We start from the raw sequence: 15,720 nt of genomic DNA, 5'->3' as shown, positions 1-15,720 counted from the left end.
ACACACACACACACACACACACACAGCACAGCCTTCCACGGCCTCGCTCACTCACGCCCCTGGTCGTGCACCTCACACCCTCCTCACTCATGCACACCCGGAGAAACACAGGTTCACGGAAATACGGAGCCGCAGCACACACACACCCGCGCTCACCTCCGCCCAGGCGCCCCACACAAACACGGCCCTCGCGAACTCACTCTGCGTGGACGCCCTGCCCGGCCTGCACATGCACACCTGGGCACACCCCGCAGCCCCAGGGACGCATCTGCCGCATACCCACCGAGCCCGAAGGCACACCCGTGGCAGGCGCCCACACAGGTCCCTTGCGGCTGCCCACCGACCCCCGCAGCGGCAGCACACCTGGGCCCCGGGTGCAGCCCGCACCCCGGACCGCCCCAGTCCCAGCAGCTCCTCACAGCCCGCGCCCCTCTGTGAGTCAGGCAGGAAGCCACCGTGCCAGGCCTGCCCTCCTTTCCCGGCGCTGCCCTCCAGTCCCTTCCCTTCCCCGGGAGGGCTGGCAGGCCTCGGGTGGCGCGTGTGTCACCAGTCTCCCTGTTCTGTCCCGCCGAACTGCGCCCTGCTGCACTACAGTGTAGCCCAGGGCCGGGACTGCGGCCCAGTTTCCGGAGAGCGCAGCTGGGACCCAGCACCGCACGGATCCAGCAGCCCCGGACACCAGCCTCAGGGCCCCAAATTCCAACTTTGCGTCCGACCCCCCAAGCCCCAGCTGGCAGCCAGAGGTGGCAGTTGCAAGCCTGGGCCTCTCCAGAGCTGCTGCCAGAAGGGAGACTGAGGCAGAAGAGGCCGCTCCCCTCCCTCCCCATCCTGTCATCCGTGGCCCAGGCAAGGACCACACGGGGAGGGAAAGCGCAGGTGACCCAGGGGCGGACGTCCATGCCCATGCCGTACCCACGCCAGGGGAGGTGACAGGAGAGAGGAGGGGGAAGAGCGGGGCCTGGGGTAGGCAGGAGCAGAAGCAAGGGAGGAGGCCAGGGAGCGGTTCTGTTCTCCTGTTTCCTGTTTGCTGCTGGTGGCCCCGAGCCGGAGCCGGACCCCCTCCCCCTTCCTAGCGGAAGCCCTCAGAAAGAACTGTGGCCGCTGAGTCAGGAGGGCCTGGGGGCAAGAGGGAAGGGACAGCGGGGGGCACATCCATCACACCCTCTTCCCGCCCTGTGGAGCTGGGAAACTGAGGATTCTGGGTCTGCCCCACTGCTGCCTTTGCCCGGTGGGCACCTCCCTGTCACATGCCCTGCACAGACCTCGGAGCCTGGATTGTCCCCTCTCATGCCCATAGCCTAGTTGGGCTGACAGGTGCTATGCTGTCTCTGAGGGACAGGAGGCCTCCCTCTCAAAGCTGAGGCATGGCGGCCCACACCTGTAATCCCAGCATTCAGGAGGCTGAGGCAGGAGGATGGCCCTGAGTTGGAGCCCTGTATCAAAAACTTGTGAAGGCTTGGGGGACTACAGGAAAGAGAGGTGGAGATGGAGCCTGGGTTTCTGTGCCCAAGCCCTCAGACACCTGGAAAGGGCCAGACCAGGCCTGCGACCTGTGCTTCCCACCCCGGGGATGTGCAGAGCTGGGCCTGGGGAGCCGGCTCCCTCCCCGTTTCCTCTGGGAAAGGAATGTGGGGTGGGCCCCAGCGCCACGGGGGAGGGGCCGGGCTGGGAAATACCAGGCGGTGCTGAGATTCTATTCTGAGCCTTCCTGCAGGCTGTGAGTCCTCCCCTCCCGCTTCCTCCCCAGCAGGAACCGCCCGAGGACCAGTCCTCCGTGGCCTCCCCACGCTGACCAGCTTGCAAAATCCATTCAACCCTGTCTTCCGGGGGAGCCCCAGGGAGGGGCTTGGAGGCTGCACCCCAAAGGGAGTGCACCCCAAAAGCACTCTCCCTAGCTGCCATTTGACTTTTCCGCCAACAGCTAGCTGGCCAAGGAGGCAGGGATCCTTTTTTGTTTATTTATTTTGTTCTGTTTGGAGACGGGGTCTCGCTATGTAGTTCAGCCTGGCTTTGAGGCCAGGCTGTGAACTCGGGGCCATCCTGCCTCAGCCTCCTGAGTGCTAGTGTCCCAGGGGCGCGTGCCACCAGTTTTAATGCCCTTCTTAGCTCCGGGGGCTAAGGCTGATTCAAGGCCTTGCTTCTAGGAAGCTGGGCCCAGATCCAGGGCTCTAACTTCTCACCCAGACCTCTCCACGTCAGGCTGTGGGCCGAGGCCTGGGACACCCTGGGGACTATGCAGACCTGCTCTCAGGAGTTCCTTGCTCCTGAAACTTTGAGGAGGGAAGGGGGGGGTCCCAAAGTCCCAAAGTCCCAGACTCCGGCGACCCCCAGCCACAAGGGGCAGTGCTGGAGGGCGGGCAGGTCCCCGGCTCGGCGTGAGGAAGCAAGGAGTCAGGGACAAGAGAACAAGGGATGCTGACATCTCCCAGGCCAAGGGGCTCAGGAAGTGAGGGCGGGGGACGCGGTCAGCCGTCTGCTTTTCCTCCTCCCCTCTGGCTCGGTCAGCACCTCCTCCTGAATCCAGGCCCCAAACCACGAGCTGACGGTGCTGATGAGCCCTGCGGCTGTCCCCAAAGAATCACCCAGCCTTCACAAAGCACCAACTGGTCCCGCAAGCCACCACACCCCCCCAGGACACCCCCCTCAGCTCGTACCGCGACAAGGCAAAGCCAGCGCCCACGCCATCCCAGGCATGCGGGCAATGCGACACCGGCCCGCCCTCTGGCCCACGCCCCTGAGCCCTGGCCCGGTCTCCTCCCCCACCCTCGGCCCATTCACAGCCGGGTTCCCAGCACTGCGGGCAGAGGCTCCACCCTACAGGACGGGTCCCCACAGGCCAAGCAGGGGAGCCGGCTGGGCAAGCCAGCACCCTCTCGTTCCTGGGAACCTGGGACCCCGCAGCGGGTCCAGCCGGGGGCAGGGGGTGATTCAGGGGGTCTCCCAGACCCCGGCTCCCCACCCTTCCCCCTTATGCTGGCCCACAGCCAAGGAAGGCTGAGGTGGGGAGAAAACACTTGGGATGTCAGGCACCCATCACCATCCCGGAGGGGCCAGGGCACAGAGACGCCGAACGGGGGTGAACTGGGGCTAGCATGTGGGCCTGGAGTCCAGGACTCCTGGGTCTGAGTCTCCACAATTTTTTTTTTTTTTTTTTTTGAGACAGGGTCCCACTGTGTATCCAGGCTGGCCTCAAACTCTTAGTGATCTTCCTGCCTCAGCCTCCCCAGTGCTGGGATCACAGGTGTGTGCCACCACGCCCAGCCCCACCACTTTCTAGCTGGGACACCCTGGCAAATTACCCAGCTCTCAAAGGGTGTCAGGAGGATAAAGCAATGAAAGAAAGTCTCAGCCCAGCCCAAAGCATACAGGCAGCATTTAATAACTGCAAGCCGTATTGATTGCATGCTGGATGGTCACTCTTTCATACTGTCACACATCCAGATGTGTAGACCCCCAGCCATGTGTGCCCAAGACTGACACGCAGACAACTCATGAATTCACACGGCATCAGGGCCCCTCAGGCCACCAGCCCACTCCCCGTGAGGCCCCAGTGAGGGTGAGGCTGCTCCCAGCAGGGAAGGACCAAGGCGAAGGTGCCAGGCTGGCAGAGTCCCTGCCCAGCAGGAGGGCCGGCTCCCGCCTCCAGGACGCCGAGGGACAAACGTCTTTGCTCATGGCGGGAAATAAGCACTTGCAGAAAAGTGGGAGCCCCGAGCCAGCCACAAAGTAAGCACCAGGGCCATCACCCAGCAACCGCAGGCGACCTGGGCCAGGGCCAGGGCCAGGGCCAGGGCCAGGGCCAGGGCCAGGGCCAGCGCGGTCCCTCTCCACCCATCCACTCCACCCAGCATTCGCGGGCTGTCTCTTGTCTCCGGGCGCCCTTCTGGGCTCTGGGCCTGTCTGGTCTGGGGACACCCCCACACCATCAGTCTTCAGTGTCCCTGAGGGTGTGGCCTGGCCCTTCCTCCAGGTGAAAGCCTGCTCCAAGCCACAGCCTCTGTCTTCCCCACTGCACCAACAGCTCCCAAAGGCCAGCTGTTAGATATTCAGAAACGGCTTTGCCCCACTCGCCTGCCTTGTTTAGGGCAGACGCTCAAAAATTGTGAACGGTAACTGCGGCGTGGTGGTGCCTGTAATCTCACCACTCAGGAGGCTGAGGCAGGAGGATTGCTGGGAGTTCGAGGCCAGCCTGGACTACATAGGGAGATTTGTCTCAAAAACACATAAACAAAAAAAGGAATGAAATTCTGATACATGTTCTGACATGGATGAGCTCTGAAGACATCATTCTAATGAAATAAGCCAAAAGGACAAATACAGTATTGCTCCACGTACAGAAGGGACACTTAGATTCAGGAGATGGAAACAGAATGGTAGTAACTGGGGTCTGGTAGTAGCAAGAATGAGGATTTATTATCATTATTATTGTTATTTTATTATTTTTATTACTATTATTATTATTATTATTATTTTGGTAAAAGCAATCGAACTCAGGACCTTGTGCTCGCCAATCAGGTATTTGTGCTGCTGAGCTATATCCCCGGCCCAAGGATTTATTATTTAATGCCTTCGGAATTTCAGTTTGGGAAGATGGAAAACTTTCAGAGGTGGTTGGTGGTGATGTCAATTGTGCCAGGCGTGGTGGCGCACGCCTGTAATCCCAGCACTTGGGAGGCTGAGGCAGGAGGATCAATGTGAGTTCGAGACCAGCCTGGACTACAAAGTGAGCTCAAGGCCAGCCTGAACTGCGTAGCGAGACCCTGTCCCAAAAAAGGCAAAACAAAAACAAAAACAAAAAAACAACACAACTGGCAAAGTCAGAATTCAATCACAAAAAAAAAAAAAAAGAAAGAAAGAAGAAATTAAAGTTGCAAGAAGATGGAATGGAGCTGCGCATCCCCTGCCTGAGGTCCCCCCACCCCTCAACCCACACCTGCCCAGAGCCCCCACTGCCGCCTCCGGGGCCCTGGAGTCCCTGCCTCCAGGAAGGAGACCTGCCATCCTCAGAACTGGATGTCTGTCCACACCTTTCCAAGCCCAGTCCCGTAGCAGGTCGCCCGCGTGGGGTGGCTGCCTGAGATCCCTCCGAGTGCACACTCGTCCATTCCAATCCCACAACCTGCAGCCACCTGTGACACACCCAGGGCACGCCCTGCCCTCTTGCCTCCAGGGAAACTGCCCACACCGCAGGGTACAGTCCGTTGGCTGGCTGGGCAGACAGGCTTGGGGCAGCAGAGCCCCCTGCTGGCCCAGCGTGGCACACCCGCTGCCCGAGGTCCCTCAGAGCCCAAAGGGGCCCGGTGATCTCAGGCCCTCATCACTCTCCCCGACCCCACCGTATTCTCCAGGCCCCTCAGCCTCAGCCACACCGCAGGACTGCCCCCTCATCTCCTCGTCTCCCATGGAGAAGGGTCCCTTGCACAAGGACAGAGACACTGTGGGACCCTGAGGTCTCCCTTTGGTCCAGGAATGTAGCAGAGGCCAAAGCCTTTGTCAGAGCAGACCAAGTTAAGAGCCATCACTCTTGGGGACAGGAGAAAGTCACAATCTCTTTTCCAGCCGCGTGTGGGGCTGCACACCTGTGATCCCAGCACTCAGGAGGCTGAGGCAGGAGGACTGCTGCAAGTTTGAGGCCGCCTGAGCTCCACAGTGAGTCTAAGACCAGCTTGCACAGTAAGACCCTATCTCAAAAAAACAAAACAAGGGGCTGGGAATTTAGCTCAGCGGCACCGCACCTGCCTGGCAAGCGCAAGGTTGTGAGTTCGATTCCTGGTACCAGGAAAAAACAAAAAAACAAAAAAAACAAGCGCTTGCTTGGCAAGCACAAGGTCCTGAGTTTGATTCCCAGTACCAAAAAAACAAAACATGTCTCTTTTCCAAAACCATCAAACCCCTCCACATGCCGGACAGCCCGGCTCCAGGTAGACTGAGCATCGATAACCCTCCAGCTGCCCCTCCTCTGGAAGTCCCCCCGCCTCTGACCCCTGCACACGCACAGCAGGGCCACCCAGGGTAGAGCTCGGACCTAGGCCTGCGAAACCGTCTCCTGCTCCGGCAGGTCTCAGCACATTCCCCACCTGGGGCTCCCTGCAGGAGAGGCTCCGCCCCCCACTCCACCCCCTTCACCCCAGCCCCCCTCTCTTCCTGCTCCGACCCCAAGCAGCAGAGGCAGCCATGGCCGGGGGCTCTGCAGGGACACACGGCCTCTCCAGGATGACTTAGAGGCTGGGCTCACCTGCACCCCACACACCACACACCCCCATGTGTGGGGCTCACACTTGGGGTCGTGGTGACAGGCACGAGACTTGTGCAGCACGTGCTGGATGCCAGGGGACCTCTTGGGCGCTGCCCAGCCTGGTGCTAGGAGTGCTGTGCTCACCCCTGGGGCAGGGAGGAGTGGGGCCGGGAGGCTGTGGAGAAGGGCCAGTGTCCTGCACGGAGCCAGGCAGGGCCTCGCACACTGTACATCCTGGCTCCGGTCCTTCTCTGGCCCTGTGACCTCAAGGTCACGCTCAAGGTTACACAAGCTTCTCTTATTGCTAAGGCACCGAATGAAGGCAGGGAGGGCAGCAAAGTTTCAGAGAACGAATCCTAGACACCAATAGATGGGAGATATCACAGCCCAGCCTTACCTCCAACCAGCAGGGCGAGGCTGCACCCCAGTGTCTCCCAAATCCGCCTGCTTCATCTCCACCACCCTGCTCCAAGCTTCTGTCACCCACGGCTCCAGACAGTTGTGAATAACTGTCTTAACGTGATGACCACCAGGCCCTGCGGGACACACTCCAGCCTCCACGCACCCTCTTCCTCTGAGCTCCCCTGGCCTCATTCCAGCCCCAGGGCCTTTGCACCTGCGGTTCCAAGAATGCTGGTCTCTTCCCCAACAACCTCCCTGATTAAGGGCTGGCCAGCCTGCAGCTCTCAGCAAAAGTGTCACTTCCTGGGAGCCCAGAGCATGGCTGCTTTGCTGGGGACTCAACACAGTTTTTGAAAGCAGGGGTGGGGCGTGGGGATGAATGAGCCTCTCTGCAGAGTCCAGGGCAGCTACCCTGCTCCCCAGCAAGGCCCTCTGGGGAAAGGGCTGCTTTAGCTCTCTGTTCCCACCCCTTCCTTACGCAGAAGTGGGGGCGCCAGACGAAGGGAAGAAGGGGTGCAAGAGGAGAAAAGCTGCCCCACCCTGTCTGCAGCTCGAAGCCTGCCCCTGCCAGCCACGCCGAGGGTCTCAAGCAGGCTGGCCCCTTGTCACTGTCTCCCTGGGATCAGCCACTTGCCCTTCTCTGCCCCTTTTGGCGGTACGGGGGGTTGAACCCAGGCCTGGTACTGAGCTGCATCCCCAGCCCTTAAAAAGAGAAGATTTTGTCTAAGACAGGGTCTCACTAAGTCACTAAAGTGCCCAAGCTGGGCTGCAACTTGGAATCTCCCTGCCTCATCTGCCCAGGGTCCCGAGTCCCTGACTGCCCTGTCCTCCAGCTCTCAGTGGACAGTTTCTTTTTTTTTTTTTTTTGGTTTTTCTCCGGTACCGGGAACCGAACTCACGACCTTGCGCTTGCCAGGCAGGCGCTTTTGCCGCTGAGCTAAATCCCCAGCCCCTAGTGGACAGTTTCTGAGCTGTTTCCCGAACTCAGGCCCCCAGCTAGCGTCAGTTCCCAGGGATGCAAGCCCAGGGGGGTCTCCCTGCCCACTGGCCGTGACCACCTCATCACACACCTCTCCGCCTCCTTACTGTCAGTGTCTCCCTCTGGCCCAAGGACTCCCCGGCCAGGGGCTCAGTTTCCCTTTGTGCACAGGGCCTTGACCAGGCAGCTCGGACAGATTTCTGGGAGCTTGGCCGAGAGAACTGAGGTGGGAGAGGAGGTCGAGAGGAGAGGGGAGGGGAGGAGGGAGGATCAGGCCAGACAGACAGAGAAACGCCAAGTATGCGAAGTACGCCAGCCCCTGAGCTATGAATAGTGCAGCCAGGCTGGTGGCCCCCACCCCACAGTCCCCAGGCCTGCGGCAGGGACCAGCGGGCCTGGCAGTTGTGGGACAGGCAGTGAGGTGGGGTTGGGGTGTGGCCATGCAAATAAAATGCAAATAGGATATAGCAGGTATCTCTTGATTGGTAGATCCCCACCCAGCTGGGAACAGGGGCCAAGTAAAAGGCAGTGATGGCCACCACGCAGGACCCAAGCCAGTGCATTTTCCCAGCCTGGTGGCAATCCCAGTGACATGGCTTCTGAAGACCTGGCATCCTCTGCTGTCAATGCCCTGGGGTGGGCAAAGGAGTTGAGGAGTCCAGGGTTCAGGTCTTGCCTGTGTGACCCTGGGCAAGCCCTTTTCCTCTCTAGACTTCAGCCGTGAAAAGGGCCTGTGAGAGGGCTCATGGTCAGGTGCCTGGCACACAGGAGTCATTCAACAAGTCTTAGTTCAGCTATCTCAAGAGGACTTTCAAAAATTAAGCCAGGTGGGGTGGCACATGCCTGGAATCGCAGCACTCTGGGAAGCTGAAGCTAGAGGATCACAGGTCTAGCAATTTTTTTTTTTTTTTTTGAGACTGTCTCACTATGAATTCCAGACTGGCCTTCAACACATGTAGCCCAGGCTGGCATCAAACTCGTGGCGATCCTCCTGCCTCAGCCTGGACTTTTGGGCTGGCTTATGGGACAACAGGAAAATCTGATCGTTAGAGGCCAGGGCTGTGCATCATTCACCAGGTCCCCGGAGCCAGACAGCTCTGGGGACACAGAGATCATGCAGCGTGGCTCCCTGCGAACCAAGGCTGCTTTTAATCTGGCCACTGTCTGGTATTTCCCAGCACTGCGCCTCGACAGCAGCCCCAAGGCTGAATGAGGGCAGGGCAGGGGGACTGTAAGCCAGCAGCCTGGGAGTGTCCCCCACAGCCCCAGGCCACATGGAGGGCTCAGACAGCCTTTCCTTAAGGAACAGCGGCTCCCAGTAGCAGGGCCTTGTCCCGGCACCCACTTCCGGCTCCCCGCCCTCCACCTTTGCAGCAGGTGCAGCAGGGTGGGGTGCCAGGCCAGGCTCACCGGTGCTGATGAGCGCTCCGCTCTGCAGATGCCAGGGTGAGATACAGGCAGCGCCAGCCCGGCCTCACACCCCTCCTCCCTTGTGGGCGGGGCCAGGGCCACACTTCTAGAACAGCAAAAGGCTACAGAGTATCACCTAATAACAAAGGACAGGGACACCTTTGGAGGACTATGTCGCTGGGGTCAAGTGTACTGACACAAACCAAGACGCCTGTAGCCCCTGTGCAATGAGGGAGCCCCGAAGCCAGGAGGGATGGTGGAGGAGGAAGGAGGTAGGTGACGGTGCAGGGGAGGCAGGTTCTCACCAGGGCTGTCCCAGGCTCTCCTGTCCACTACTCAGTCCCTGGCTGGAGTCTCCCTTTCTCCTCCACCCCTGGGAACCCCGCAAACAGAAACCCATTCTGGGAGGCTGAGGCAGGAGGATCGCAGGTTCAAATCCACCCTGGACAACTTAGCAACTGAGTAAGAACCAGTCTCAAGATAAAAAGGGCTGGGGTTTAGCTAAGAGCAAATGCCTTGGGCTCCATCCCACCACAGAAAACAAAAACAAACCAAAAAAAAGTCTCCTTCCTCTGTCTTCTGTACTTAGAGCAGGCCACGGAGGAGGACTGTCCCTGGCTGGGACCCTCTTCCCTTCCCTGCTGCCGGGGCCCCCACTCTTTTGCCTCACCCCCTCGGCCTGTCCCTTCTCTAGGCCTGCTTCCTGCGGGAGACTGGGAGGCAGAGGGCCGGCCTCCAGTATTCCTCCAGCTGAAACATGGAGATGCACCCTTCCCACGGGCTTCTGTCCCCGCTCAGGCCCTGCGGTGCCGCCTGCTCCTTCCAAGCGGCCTCGCGCCAGAGGAGGAAATTAGCAAGACCAAAGCCGCCATTGGCTGAGCACTGAGTTCCAGACAGAAATCTCAGCAGAGAGCCAGGCCTGGGGCCAGGACAAGCTGCCCTTCCCCGCGTGACCCCACTTGGCATGGGGGCCCCAGTGGGGTCCTCCCACATGGCCCCCTCACGCTGCCCCCAGCCACCACATTCCTCGGGCCCTGGCGTCCTACAGGCCAGCACCCCACAGAGGCCAGCGCAAGGTCACTGTCATCATCCCCTGCCCCACCCAAGCCGGCTCTCGTCCCGGGGACTCAGGCTGAGCTTTGAAAGGGTCACTTCAAAGAGGACCTGCCCGCCGAGGGCCCCGCCAGACCCAGGGCCAGCTCCTCGGCCAGATTCCCGGCGGTGGGGACAAAGGCCCCACTGTTCCCCGACGCCCCCAAACGCATGGGGCATAGGAAGGCTTTCTTTCCCCAGTTCCGCTCCTGCCAGGCCAGGCTCCTGGCCACAGGGAGAGGCTGGGTGGAGCACAGGGAACCCCGAGTTTCCCCAGCTACCGCCTCACACCCAAACGCCGGGGTCACTCCGGACGTGGAGGCCCCTGAGGCCCCCTGGCCCTCTGGGCCTGCAGTGGCTCCTGCAGACCCCTTGCCCGCCTCCAGGGAGCCTCTCGGACTCCTGGAGACAGAGGACTTTGAGGCTCCCGGGACCCTGGGGCTGCGTCCTCTGCCAGTCCCAGGCCTCTTGGCAGGAGCCATGAGCGGGCCTCTAATGCGTTCTCACTGGGCTGATCCCAAAGCAGGACCCGTGGGGATTCTTGGGCTGGCCTTTCATCCCACACCTGCATTCTCTCTAGTCCACATCACCATCCAGCCCAGGCTTGCCCACCTCCCGTGACCGACGCCTCTTTACCCTCAGGGGCAGCTTGTTTCCTCTCCGATTCCTCTGACCAGGGTCTTGCTTTTGTGTTTTGTTTGTTTTGTTTTGTTCATTTTGTTTTGAGACAGGGTTTCACTATGTAATCCAGGCTGTCCTTGAACTCACTATGTAGCCAGGCTGGTCTGAAACATGCAGCAATCCTCCTGCCTCAGCCTCCTGAGTGCTGAAATGACAGGCATGCACCAGCACGTCCAGCTAAGCACTGCTTTTTGTTGAGTCAAAAGTGTGTTCTTGTTTCTATGCTTTGATTGGTGATTGTTTGTTTAATAATAGCCGTTGTCAGTAGTTGAGCTTACCAAATGCTAGTCAAGTCACATGATCTGTTACCTCCTTTAGGCCTCAAAATAATTTGAGGAATTATTCCAGAAATTAAGAAAAAAATCCTGAGACTAAAAGTTTGGCGTGGTAGTAAACTCCTCCAATCCCAGCTATTTGACAGCTGAGGCAGGAAGACTGCATGGTCAAGACAATTTAACAAGTACAATTATAAACGATCTGAGACTGTTGCTCAGTGGTAGAGCACTTGCCTACAATGTCTGAGGCCCTGAGTTCCATCCCAGCACTGCAAAAAATAAACAAAAAAACCAAACAGAAAAGAGAGAAAAGTGAAATTAAAACAAGTACATTGTCCCAGCACTGGGGAGGCTGAGGCAGGAGGATCACCATGAGTTCGAGGCCAGACTGGGCTACACAGTAAGTTCAAGATCAGCCTGAACTACACAATGAGAGCCTGTGTCAAAAAAAAAAATACATTGTCCAGTGCCACATGGGGCAGAGGGTAGGGCTGAAGCATGAGTCTCCGGGCTGCTGTGAGCGGTCTTTCCCCTGGAGCCTGTCTGTGTTACAGGAGGACGGAGCGGCCCCAGGTCATCTTGAGCAGGTGAAGGGTGGCCAGGGATGGTGGCTGAGAGTGTACAAGAGCACAAACCAGGAGAAGAGGGAAGAGGTGAGCCCCAGCGCAGGAGGTCTGGGTGAGGCTGCAGGGGCTGCCCTGGCACCAAGGGTTGGGGTGTAGCTGGCTGGAGACCACACCCCTTCCCCAGAGGCGGAGAACTGAGGCTTACTGGCTCTGCCGCACTCTCAGGGCTTCACCTCCAGCGCCAGCGCTCAGTCAGCCGATCAACTGATCGCACTCAGGCCCCCACCGAGCCGGACCCCTCTCAGGCCCCGAAAACTGCGAAGGGACAGGGCTCTGTGACGCCCACTCCTCAGCGCCGGCCGGTCGGCACTCGGAGGGGGAAGAGAGGAGTGCCAGAGAGAAGCAGAAGGTGGGGGCGGGACCTGCACAAGCCCCAGGGCACTGGTTGAGCGGGCGAGTTCCTCTCCCATTCTAGGCTGGACACAGGCCCTGGTGAATTGAGTCACTCAGTCAGTCAACAAGCATCCTTTGAACACTGGCGGGCTGCCAGGCTTTGGGGATTACAAGACAAACATGACACCTTTGGGGCCACCCGGAATGGGGTTAAGAGCGTGGGCAGCTCCTCAGTTCTGCCACTTGTCTTGTGACCTTAGGAAGCCACCTAATCTCCGCGCCAGTTTCTTCATCTGGCAAACGGACGCCAACAATGGACCTACCTAGGGCTAAGCACAACAGACACAGCTGCTGCTAGCGCTGCTTTTCTTGCCCTCCAACATCCCCAACCTGGTGGGGAGACTGCGCGGGCGGATGGCGCTGGGGGGGGGCTGCTCTGTGCCAGGCGCTGTGCCGCTCACTGGGGACACGGAGAAGAACAGGACACATTGTCCCTGCTCCTCCCCGCCCTCCCTCCCGGCTCAGGGCCCGGTCCCAAGACCCAGCTCCGAGGCAACCAGGGAGGACGAGGCACGGCCTGGGAGCCCAGGAGGTAGGGACCGTGGTTCCAGCCGGCGGAGGGGCACCGTGCTGCCCAAGGGGCAGCTGGACAGGACGGCCCTTCGTCCTGTGCCCCAACAGGTGGTAAAGACACCCCAACCCCCAAAGGGCTTTATACTCACCCAAGTCCCTGCCAAGGCCACCCCAGCCCAGCCCAGTGAGGTAGTGAGGGGGGCGCTGCCTGGTGCAGACTGGCACTACCCTGCTGATGGGCTGGCACCGCCTCACAAGTAACGGGGGCCTGGATGTGAAGGGCGGTTGTTTGAAGGGGTGGGGGTGCTCGGCGAAGGCACCGCCGGCTCCTGCCGGCCCTATTCACAGCACTCTCTGGGGACAGAACGAGCCAGATAATTAAAGCCGGGCTTTGTCCAAACCCCTGACCAAGCCAATACCTCACCTTTGAGCCCTGCAGCCGGCAGGGCCGCAGCCCAGCGCTGTGGGCGGCACCAGCAGGACAGAGGCTGGAGGGGTAATGGGTACACCCTCCAGTGACGACGGGGGATACCTGAGCCTTCGCCACCCCCGAAGACAAGTAGAAAAAAGGACAAGTGATCAAGCCAAACACAGAGGCGCACACCTGTAATCCCCAGCAGTCAGGAGGCTGAGGCAGGAGGATCAACACAAGCTCAAGACCAGCCTGGACTACCAAGCGAGACCTTGTCTCCAAACAAACAAGTGACCAAGCTTCAGTCCAGCACGAGATGGCTGGGTCTGGGGCTGTGCCCTGAGAAGCCTGACAGCAAGGACAGGAGCAGGACTGAGTCAATGGCCGTGTGATTTAGACCAGGCTCTCAGCTCTCTGTGGCTCAGTGTCCTCAACTATGAAACAGGGACAATAACGGTGTCCACTTCGTGGTGCTGTTGTGAGGACTGAATGGGGTGACCTCTAACCCTGGCCCAGAGGAACCGCTATCTCTGTTTTAGTGACCAGCTATACTGTTAAAGCAAACCCATCCTTTAAAACCCTAGTTTCCTCATTTGCATATATTTGCATGCTGGGAGTATCTCTAATTTCTACACCAGAGTCAGACATCACAGGAATGCCCCTGGCTGGCCCACTCCTGCAGGACACACCCCTGCACAATGCCCCAGGCCAGCCCGGGACTCCTGTAGCTCACAGGCCTCTCCCCGGAAGTTCTCCCAGATGTCTAGCTGCCATTCCTCCTGCTGCAGCTCATCCATCTCTTGCTGTGCAGCCTCCCCTTCAAGTCCTCCTAGGAATCCCTATGATGAGGGATGAGGCAATCCGGGGCCAGCCGTGCACGTGCTGCCCCATAACCAGCACCGCCCCTACCCTACCCCTCTATGCAAGAATGCTCTCCCACCAGTGAGAGTTCAGGGCTGGCTTGAGGAGGGGGACACAGAAGGCCCCCACCCAGGTGCCCATGCACAGGGCCTGCACCCCAGGTTCCTCTGCCTGAGCCTGTCCCATGCCCCAGGGCATCCAAAGGTCACCTTCCCTCCAAACTTTATGCTGGGCCCTGACGACCTTCAATGTCACTATGGGATGCAAAGCCAGGGATGGTGGCACACACCTGCCATCCCAAGGACTTGGGAAGCTGAGGCAGGAGGATCACAATTTTGAGGCCAGACTGGGCAACTGGGCAAGACCCATCCCGGAATAAAATATAAAAGCAGACTGGGCAAGTAGCTCAGTGGTTGAGCTCTTGCCTGTGCACAGTCTGGGTTCAACTTTCTGTGCCAACACAAATAGAATAAATTTTTTAAAATAATAAAACAGGGGGCCGGGGATATAGCTCAGCGGCACAAGCGCCTGCCTGGCAAGCGCAAAGTTCTGAGTTCAATTCCCAGTACCAAAAAAAAAAAAGCCCAGCCTGGGCAATTTAGCAAAAATAATAAAATGGAAAAATAATAATAGTAATAAAACAGGGTGCTAACAACTACCCTACCCACTCCCTGAGAGGTTTTTTGGGTTTTTTTTTGGTTTTTCTCCGGTACCGAGAACCAAACTCACAACCTTGCGCTTGCCAGGCAGGCGCTTTGCCTCTGAGCTAAATCCCCAGCCCCACCCTGAGAATTTTGAGACAGTCAAATCCCGCCCTGAGTGTAGGGAATCTACTGATCACATCGCTCCCAAGAAGGGACCGCCTGGGACACAGGACCTTAGAGCTCCTGCCACCCTGGGTGGACCCAGTCACACTGTGGAGGAGGGAAGACTCAGCCAGGGCCAGGGTGGGGGGCCTCTAGGCCTGGTCTGAGGACCAAATGACCGGTTATATAATAGCGATTCACCTCGCATGCCAATGAGCGCATCCAGGCCGGCCACTTTTGAGACTGGGGCTTCTGCCCTGGCAGAGGAGCAGGACCACGTGAGATCAAAAGCCAGCCACCCCACGCTGGGCCACGGGGTGGGGGTGGAGGCGGTGAGGGGACAGAGATGAAGTATGTGTTGTTGGAGGAGGGGGAATCCAAGGGACTCATGCTTAATGACCACCACCCCCGCCCCCTGTCCAGCCTGAATTTCAAGTTCATAATTAGGAAACACTGGCAGAAGGGAGGGGGAGAGGCAGACAGCGAAGGAGAACCGAGGCAGTTAACGCGGCGCGCACACACACCAGTGCCGGGAAGAGTTTGCAAAGCGCAGCTCCCAGGGCCACCACGGAGGGCTGCAGAGCTGGGTCCCCAACCCTTCCGCTCTGTCCCACCAGGACGAGGGGCAGGGAACCTCTTTCCCAGCTCGGGAAAGTTACCGGGCCCTTCACCCTGAGACGGGCAGTGTGCCCGGTGTTTCAGCGGCCCTGGAGGCCAGGCTCAGAAGCAGGGGACTGGCCTTGACGGGGACGTGGGACTGAGAGGCCCCCGCCAGCCCCTCCCCAGCCTCAGCAGCTGGCAGATGAAAGGGCCCAAGCAAAGCAGCCAGCGCTGAGTAATGCCCCTGGCACCCCGCGCCCTGACCCACCCACAGCCAGGCGGAGGGGCCGGAGAGAGGGCAGCCGCCTGCGGGGCTGGGGTCCCCGGGGTGTGCGGACGACACCCAGCCCAGAGGCCGTGGCGCCGTCCGATCCCGGGGCCGAGGCGGGAGGGCTGCGGGGCGCTGGGCCAGGACACCCCGCTCGGAGCCCGCCC

The sequence above is a fragment of the Chinchilla lanigera genome, unplaced genomic scaffold, assembly GCF_000276665.1.
Source record: "Chinchilla lanigera isolate Chin_1 unplaced genomic scaffold, ChiLan1.0 scaffold00050, whole genome shotgun sequence".
In the NCBI taxonomy this organism is placed as follows: domain Eukaryota; kingdom Metazoa; phylum Chordata; class Mammalia; order Rodentia; family Chinchillidae; genus Chinchilla; species Chinchilla lanigera.
The sequence above is the reverse complement of the archived record's forward strand: the minus strand, read 5'-3'. Positions refer to the sequence as shown.